The 9,333-nt window shown below is 51.6% G+C and overlaps 1 pseudogene; it reads right to left on the bottom strand.

Moving 5' to 3' along the window:
• Positions 1-6,043: 6,043 nt before the first annotated feature.
• On the bottom strand, positions 6,044-6,775 carry LOC147977901 (secreted RxLR effector protein 161 pseudogene; annotated as a pseudogene).
• Between the last annotated feature and the right edge of the window lie 2,558 nt (positions 6,776-9,333).

The following is a 9,333-nucleotide window of genomic DNA, read 5'->3' as shown; positions in this document are numbered from 1 at the left end:
CGGGCAATTCGTTATCCTTTGGAAGCTTCTTCCTCAATATTTTCAGTAGCTTCTCAAATCCTTTGTCAGCCACAGCATTCTCTGCCTTCCACTGCAGCAATTCCAGTACGGTACCGAGCTTTGTGTTGCCATCTTCGCAATTGGGGTATAACCCTTTTTTGTGATCCTCTAACATGCGATCGAACTTCAGCTTCTCGTTTTGACTAATGCATTGCGTCCTTGCATCGACAATGACCCGGCGGAGATCATCATCATCGGGCACATCGTCTGGTTCCTCTTGATCTTCAGCAGCTTCACCCGTGGCAGCATCATTGGGCACATCGTCTGGTTCCTCTTGATCTTCACCAGCTCCCCCCGTTGCAGCATCACCGTATTCAGGGGGCACATAGTTGTCATCGTACTCTTCTTCTTCGCCGTCTTCCATCATAACCCCTATTTATCCGTGCCTCGTCCAAACATTATAGTGTGGCATGAAACCCTTGTAAAGCAGGTGGGAGTGAAGGATTTTCCGGTTAGAGTAAGACCTCGTATTCCCACATTCAGTGCATGGACAACACATAAAACCATTCTGCTTGTTTGCCTCAGCCGCATCGAGAAACTCATGCATGCCCTTAATGTACTCGCGGGTGTGTCTGTCACCGTACATCCATTGCCGGTTCATCTGTGCATGCATTATATAAAATTAAGTGTCCAAATTAATAGAAGTGTACAAATCTCGAGGAAAATGGAGCTTGAAGGTCGAGCTTCGAGAGGAGAAAGCTTAAGTAGTGTGGCTCGGGCATTCCATCGAACACCTCATGTGCATAGGAGGTGAGCTAGAGCACCACAAAGCCCTCTCCCCCTCGGCCAGAAAAAACAGAGCATTGTGCTCTGCTCTTGCGCGAGGGGGTATATATAGGCACCTCATTGGTCCCGGTTGGTGGCATGAACCGGGACTAAAGGGGAGCCTTTGGTCCCGGTTTGAGGCACGAACCGGGACCAATGGTGGTGGGCCAGGAGCGAGGCCCATTGGTCCCGGTTCGTCCCACCAACCGGGACCAAAAGGTCCAGACGAACCGGGACCAATGGCCCACGTGGCCCGGCCGGCCCCCTGGGCTCACGAACCGGGACCAATGCCCACATTGGTCCCGGTTCTAGACTGAACCGGGACTAATGGGCTGAGCCGGCCTGGACCATAGCCCTGTTTTCTACTAGTGTAGTAACATCACACATATTTAGATAAAATAGATGATGTGGCAAACAATAAATGAAGAAAGAGAGGCATGTGGTAACATAGCTAGTTACTACTAGTATGAGTAACATCACACATATCAAGGCAAGATGACACTACTAGGGAAAACCCTAGTAGTAGCGCGGGTAATTTCCTAGCAGTAGCGTAGGGGCCTACACTACTGACAGGGCGCTACAGCTAACTTTTAGTAGTAGCGCGGGTGGTACCCGCGCTACTGCTACTTCTAGTAGTAGTAGCGCGGTTGTCGCCCGCTCTACTACTAATTAGTTGTAGCATGGGTCAGGGCCCCACGCTACTACTAACTAATTGAGAATTAAAGAAAAATTCCATCCATGGCGGCTGCTTATGCTGGGCGTCATTGTCCTCTCCATCCATGGCTGCTACTGGTCCTGGAGGGGATGAAGCTGTCCATGGTGATGGTGCTTCCCCACCCAACTTGTGCTCGCACCTGTCTTCTACTACTGCTACAAAAGAAGAGAAAATTATTAGAAAGAGGAAGAGAGAGATAGAGAGCCGTAGGAGGAGGAACTCACCAGTGGCCGCCGGAGTTGCAGCTGACGCCCGAAACCCTAGATGAAGCCCGATGACCTGCTGCTGCTTGTCATGAGATCCTTGACCCAGCGAGGAGGTGCAAGTGGCTGCGTCCATGGCGGATCTAGCCTCCGCCACGGACAACGCTCGGCTGGTTTCCCTCTCCTTCCAACAACGGAGAAGAAGGAGGATGGAAGGGGGAGGAAAGGGGTCTGCAGTGCGCGAGGAGGTCGCCGAATTTGTGAGTGGCTCGAGGTGTGAGGCCGGCAGTGGTGGTGGGTGAGGAAGGGAATCGCGGGTGGGAGGAGAAGGGGAATCAGAAGAGTGTGGTTTGGATTTGGTCCTCCGCACGCTATGTGTACACATGTCTTGGTGGGCCGATAGTAGTAGTGCGGGTTTATACCCTTCGCTACTACTATGACATGTCCTGGATGACGCACGGTAGAGACCACTTAGTAGTAGCGTGGGTTTTTACTACTATCAACTTAGTAGTAGCGAGGGTTTATACCCCTCTCTACTACTATGGCATGTCCCCGGCGGGCACGGTAGATACCACTTAGTAGTAGAGAGGGTTAAAAACCCGCGCTACTACTATCAACTTAGTAGCAGCGAGGGGTAAAAACCCGCTCTACTAGTAAGTAGCAGTAGCGAGGGGTATAAACCCTTGCTACTAGTAAGCGTCTGCCTATAAGCTTTTCCCTTGTAGTGTGAGTCTGTAGCCTAATAAATGAAGTGTTGCATGTTACCACACATATGTTACTCCCCACTATAGAGGTAGTAACATAGAGTAGTAACATGGGCAATGTTACTACTCTATGTTACTACCCATTGTGGCTAGTCTAAGGTGATATCAAAATGTTTGGTGAATCGGTTGAGACCAATGTTAGACGATTTAATATCAGAAACGCGGAGTGCTTTCATTTCGGGGAGGCTAATCATAGACAACGCCATCATAGCCTTGTAGTGCTTTCATAAAATCCAACAAAGCAAGAACCCACATAATAGGCACCGTGCATATATAAGCTGGACCTCGCCAAAGCATATGACAGAGCGGATTGGGACTTTTTGGAAGGAGCCTTGGAAAAGTTCGGTTTTCATGCACTTTGGATTAGCTGGATCATGAGGTGTGTTAAATCTGTTTGGTATTCGGTGAAGCTGAATGGAGAAGTGTTGGAGCAGTTTCTTCCATCAAGAGGCCTAAGACAAGGTGACCCCCTTAGCCCATATTTGTTTCTTTTTATTGTTGATGGGCTCACCACAATTTTTAACAGGGAGGTTCAAGCGGGTAGTATCTCACCGGTCAAAGTGGCACGCAATAGTCCTGGCATTTCAAACTTGTTGTTTGAGGATGATAGCTTGGTATTTTTCAAGGCATCTTCTGACCAGGCCAGGATGGTTAAGAGGGCGCTTACCATGTTTTAAAAATGTACAGGCCAACTGTTGAGTAGTAGCAAATGCTTTATATTTTTTAGCGAGCACTGTCCTAGTGCACTACACGAGGAAATAAAGAATATCCTAGCCTGTGAGTCCTCTACCTTTGAAAGTAAGTACCTTGGACTTCCAACACTGGAAGGAAGAATGAAAGACGTGCGTTTCCAACCTATTCTGGACAGATTTATGAAGAGATGCACGGATTGGCCCGGTCATCATATGTCCTTTGCAGCAAAGGAGGTTCATGTCAAATCGATAGTTCAATCTTTACCCACATTTGCTTTGGGGGTTTTCAAATTCTCAGTGGGTTTCTATGATAAATATGGGCGACTCGTCAAAGAATTTTGGTACGGAGAAGATGAAGGACAAAGAGAAGTGCACTAGATGTCTTGGGAACATATGATCAAACCTAAGAGGGCAGGAGGTATTGGCTTCCGTGATATGCTGATCTTCAACCAAGCCCTCCTTGCGAGGCGAAGTTGGCGCCTAATTCAGAATTCGAATAGCCTCTGTGCAAGGGTTCTCAAATCAAAATATTATCTTAAAGGGGACCTCCTCGATACCGTTTTTGCTTTGGATGCTTCACAAGCTTGGAGGGGCATTGAGCTTTTGGAAAAAGCTTTGATATGGAGAGTGGGAGATGGAAAGAAAATTGAGATTCAAAGAGACCAATGGGTCCCAAGAAAATGCGGACTAAAAGTAACATAATTTAAGAGACGGTCAAGATTAAGGTGGGTGAACCAGCTAATGAAACCGAATAGTAGAGAATAGGACGTGGCACTAATCCATCAACTCCTTCACACCTATGATGCTGAAGAAATTTGCAAGATTAGAACCCCTGGATGCGGAGCTGAGGACTGCGTTGCTTGGCATGAAGAGAAGGCGGGTGTGTTTATTTTCCGAAGTGCATGCAAGCTGGGGGCAAAGCTCAAACAGCAAAGCAATGCATTGGTGTCGAGCTCGACTAATGATGCGGAAAATAGAAGCAACTGGGATCTCATATGGAAAGCGAAGGTAGTGGAAAAGGTGAGGAATTTCTCATGGTGAGCGGCGACTAAAACACTACCCACCAAGGAAAATAAATCGAAAAGAACACTCGAGCTAGATAATTATCTGCATCATCTGTGGGAGGGAGCCAGAGGACGAATTCCATGCAACAGTTAACTGCACAAAGGCCCGGGCACTTCGTGAGAAAATGAGACCCCACTTGGATTTATCGGATGAGGACCAGTCTCGTTTAACTGGTGTTGACTAGCTCAAGAATCTGTTGGGAAAATGCGATGCAAAGGTAAGGAGGAAATTCTTACTGCTGCTTTGGTAGGCATGGTGGCCGCACGATGATTGCATCCATGCAGAGGGCAAGGCTATGATTTGCCAATCAGCAGATTTCTTGATTAAATATGCCGAGGAAACAAGACCGGAAGGCACTGAGCACACTAAACATGAGGAAGATGCCCACATGGTTTGCCATCAGGAGCCTGGCTCAGTGGAGCAGTGAATCGTGGAAATTGAAAAGGGGAAGATACTCCAGGTGCTGCTCGTCGGTAACATCCACAAGAACGTTGTAGGCGATGGGACACATGCAGACCAATCAGCTTCAAGGCCAACAATGAACACGCATGCAGAGAGTTGCATGTGGGAGCTGCCAGCTGAAGGCATATGGAAATTAAATTCTAACGCATCGTCCTGCCCAATACAGGCGATTCCACGGCTGGAATTATTGTCAGAACAAACCAGGGAGTGGTTGCTTTGGCATGTGGGCAGTGCTGGAAAGCTTGCAAGGAACCAGAAGAAGCTGAAATCTCTGTTGTTGCACTTGCACATGGACTATCAGTTTTGAGCAAGGAACCAGAATAATCTGAAGGGGGCAATGTGCGTGGAGTCGGACTGTGCTGCAATAGTAAGTTTGCTGAATAATAGAGAGAGCAACCATTCGGCTCTGTTTGCGCTGGTCACGGACGTTTGGCACTTCGGGAATGTTTTCAAAGAAGTGTCCTTCAGAAGCATGAGAAGAACCAGCAATAAAATGATACATGAGCTTGCTGCTCTAGCAAGGAGACAGGGAGACTATTATATGATAGGCGACCTCCCTCCTTTAAGAACCACCCTCATGGAGGATTGCAATAGCTCTACTAATGGTTAGGAAGTTGTTGCTGGGTTGTTCCTCCAAAAAAAAACTTGGACGGGCATCGGTTCATTTTGTGTTCGAATGCAATTTCCCTAAGAAGGTATGGAGGACAGTTGAAGCCATGTCCAACCTTCAGATTATAGCATCATGACCAGTGACTAATTAACCTACGTGTCTCCCGTTCAACCTGATAAGAAGGAAGCGGTTGATGGCTCTTCTTTCTTTCTCTACCATTGTCCACATATACATCTTTTTTTGGGAAGATCGTCTATTACATATTTGTAGTAGTAGTAAGTGAACTCTGTTTCACTTATAATAGAAGAAGTAGTGCTTGTTGGCCCGAACTACTAGTGGTGTACTGATCTGTACGGAAGATAGACCAAAGCACTGCAACTAGTACAGTTTATAACGCACACACACAAGCACCCAAGCAGAGGAGTACTGGAGGCTGATTGCCTTATATTGAAGCTGAATGGAATGCCTTACAACCGGGGATACACAGCTCCTTTTATAGCTGAGTGAACCGACCTAGGTACGCATGCATTGATGTCAATTACCAAGCAACGTCACTGCTGATCTACAATAGTAGAAAAACAAAATGGTCTTACCAACTTATTGCTACTGCCTTCGTAGCTAAGTAATGCTACCGCTGGTACATGCATGCATGCTGCCGACATGCAACCTTCGGAGACAAGTTTGACACAACATTCTTCCCCTCAAACTTATCGAAGGAGCTTGGTGTCGATGATCCCAACCTTGTCATGCAGATCCTGGAACCGGATACGACCAAGTGACTTGGTCAGGGTGTCCGCCTTCTGCTCACCAGTCCCGATGAACTCCACGGTCACCGTGCCTTTCTCGAGGTAGTCACGTATGGAGTGATAGCGGAGATCGATGTGTTTGCTGCGGTCATGAAGCACTGGATTCTTGCAGCGGGAAATCGCCGACTTGTTGTCGACGAAGATGAGCACAGGGGCGGTGTCCTGATTCAGCATCTCACCGAGAAGGCGAGCAAGCCAAATGCCTTGATAGGCCGCTGTAGCTGCCGCGATGTACTCCGCCTCGCACGAAGATACGGCGACAACCTTCTGCCTCACCGATTGCCAGCTAACGGGACTATTCTCGAGAAGGAATAGTATGCCTGAGGTGCTCTTCCGGGAGTGCACGTCAGCAGCGTGGTCGGAGTCGCTGTACCCGACCAAGCTCTCGCCGTCGCCACGATAATACACATATCCATGTGTGAGCGTACCCATGATGTACCGGAGGAGGTGCTTGACGGTAGCAAGATGATCGCTTGCCGGGGCTTCCATGAACCTACTCAGGTATCTGACAACGAACGTGATGTCCGGTCGGGTGTGCACGAGGTACCTGAGACTCCCGATGATGCTACGGTAGAGTGTAGCATCCACCGCCTTCTCGGGGCTCTCCTTGCTGAGCTTCAGTCGTGCCTCCATTGGAGCGTGCATGGCATGGCAGTCCTTCAGGCCGTCTGCGTGATCGTGATTCGACCACCCTCCTGGTTCACCTCCAGCCCGAGGTAGTACCGGAGCAGCCCAAGGTTGCTCATGCTAAAGAGACGGTGCATCTCTCCCTTGAAGCGTTGGACCTCTTCAGGCTCTGCCCCGGCGATGACCAGGTCGTCGACATAGATGCCGATGATGAGTAGTGTGTTCGCGGTGCCACACGAGTACACACCGTGCTCAGAAGCGCTGCGTGAGAACCCAAGGGATGCGAGGCTTGCATCGAGCTTGGCGTTCCACGCCCTTGGGGCTTGCCGGAGACCGTACAGGGCCTTGTGTAGTCGATACACGCCCTGCTCGTGACCCTTGGCAATGAACCCGGGTGGCTGGGAGACATACACCTCCTCGTCAAGGTCTCCGTTGAGAAACGCCGACTTGACATCCATGTGGTGTACCTCCCACCCGCGGTGAGCGGCCACAACAAGGATGAGCCGCACGGACTCCAACCTTGCCACCGGAGTGAAGACTTCCTCAAAGTCGACTCCCTCACGCTGCATGTAGCCCTTGGCGACGAGGCGCGCCTTGTGCTTGACAATGGCGCCGTGCTCGTCCTTCTTCACCTTGTACACCCACTTGAGCCCGATGGCTCGGTGCCCAGCAGGCAGTGTGGTGAGTGTCCAAGTGGCGTTGTCGTTGATCGACGCCAGCTCGTCTAGCATCGACGCCAGCTCGTCCTTCTTCACCTTGTACACCCACTTGAGCCCGATAGCTCGCCGGCCATCAGATGCAGGACCTCGTCATCATCAGCGTCCTCATCCTCGTGCTGTTGCGGTGTTGCCGCAGCCTCGCCGAGGAGATCCCCCATGCGCCGAAACTTGTGGGGCGCGCCAATGCTATCGTCGGTGTCGAAGAGCTCCGACCTCGCCGTTGGCGGGGTTGCGAACTGCCTCCTGAGACCCACTTTGCTTGACGTCATGGTGTTCGGCGACACCAAACCCGGGGATGGTGTTCTTGGGGTTGCTATTCCCGGATCTACACCTCCTGAGCTTCCCGGGGTGGCACTTCCCGGGGTTGTAGAGTACATCGGGTACTCCACAGTGAAGGAGCTGCTTGCCGGGGCTTCCCCCGACGCCTTCCAAGTCCATCGCACATCTTCGTCGAAGATGACGTTGCGCGAGACATGCACACGCTTGGAGATGGGGTCGTACATCTTGTACTCCTTAGAACCCATCTCATAGCCCATGAACACCATTCGGGTGCTCCTGCCATCGAGCTTCTTCAGCTGTGGGCGCACCGTCTTGACATGCCCGACGCAGCCAAAGGTGCGGAGGAAGCGTACATCGGGCTTCCTCCCATACCACGCCTCGTAAGGCGTCTTGCCGTCGACGCTCCTTGTGAAGGAGCGGTTGAGGATGAAGACGGCCGTGAGCACGGCCTCCCCCCAATATGTGCTTGGCACCTACTTTGCCTTGAGCATGCAGCGTGCCATCCCGAGCACCGTCTGGTTCCTCCGCTCGACGACGCCATTCTGCTGCGGCGAGTAAGGGGCTGTGAGGTGACGTTGCATCCCTTTCTCGTCGTAGTTCTTGTAGAACGTGGCCGACGTGAACTCGCCACCACGGTCCGTGCACACCATGCGTAGCTTGTGGCCACACTCGACCTCTGCTACCGCTTGCTGCTTGACGATGGCTCGCTCCGCCTCATCCTTGGAGGAGAGGAGCAACACCCACATGAACCTGTTGTAGTCGTCGACGAGCAGCAGGATGTAGCGATGCCCTCCTGGCGTTGCCGGGGTGATTGGGCCACAGAGGTCCCCATGGACAAGCTCCAGGGGTTTCTGCGCTCGATAGCGTGCCTTTTCGGGGAAGGGCAGGCGCCGCTGCTTCCCAGCAAGACACGCATCGCACAGCTCGTCGGCGTGCTCGATGTGAGGTAGCCCGCGAACGAGGTTGCTTCGCGCCATCTTCCACAACCCGTCGAAGTGCTGGTGTCCTAGCCGGGCATGCCAACGCCATGCGTCGGGGACGTGACCCACGGCAAGGCACACAGGATGCACGGGTCGAAATAAGAACTTGTAGAGGCGGTTCGGCGAGCGGGTTACCTCGATGAGCAGCCTCTTCTGCTGGTCGCGCATGGTGAGAACACCGCGCCAGATGCCGATGTCGAACCAGCCCTCGTCGAGCTGTCCGACACTCACGACGCTGTTCTTGAGCACCGGGATAAAGTAGACGTCCGTGAACGCCCTGTGATCACCCCCTTTGTTGGTGAAGACAACGGTCCCGCGTCCGTGGATCTCCACCACGGATCCATCTGCGAACCGCACCTTCCCGGTGATTGAGCGGTCCAGCTCCGCGAACGCGTCGACCAAACCAGTCATGTGGTTCATGGCGCCAGTGTCGAGGAACCAACCCTCACTTTGCTTGCCGCCTGTAAGCGTGGGTGTGGTCACGGCTCTCTCCTCGCTGCACATGCCATTGTCGGAGAGCCATCTCCCGCCAACGCAGTAGACCCCAAACATCTCGTCGTTGGGGTGTGGGTGACCCGAGTCTCCG

This window comes from Triticum urartu, chromosome 3A (assembly GCF_056163025.1).
Source record: "Triticum urartu cultivar PI428250 chromosome 3A, HENAU_Tu73, whole genome shotgun sequence".
NCBI classification, from domain to species: domain Eukaryota; kingdom Viridiplantae; phylum Streptophyta; class Magnoliopsida; order Poales; family Poaceae; genus Triticum; species Triticum urartu.
Note: the sequence above shows the minus strand (reverse complement) of the source record. Positions and strands in the feature narration are given on the sequence as shown.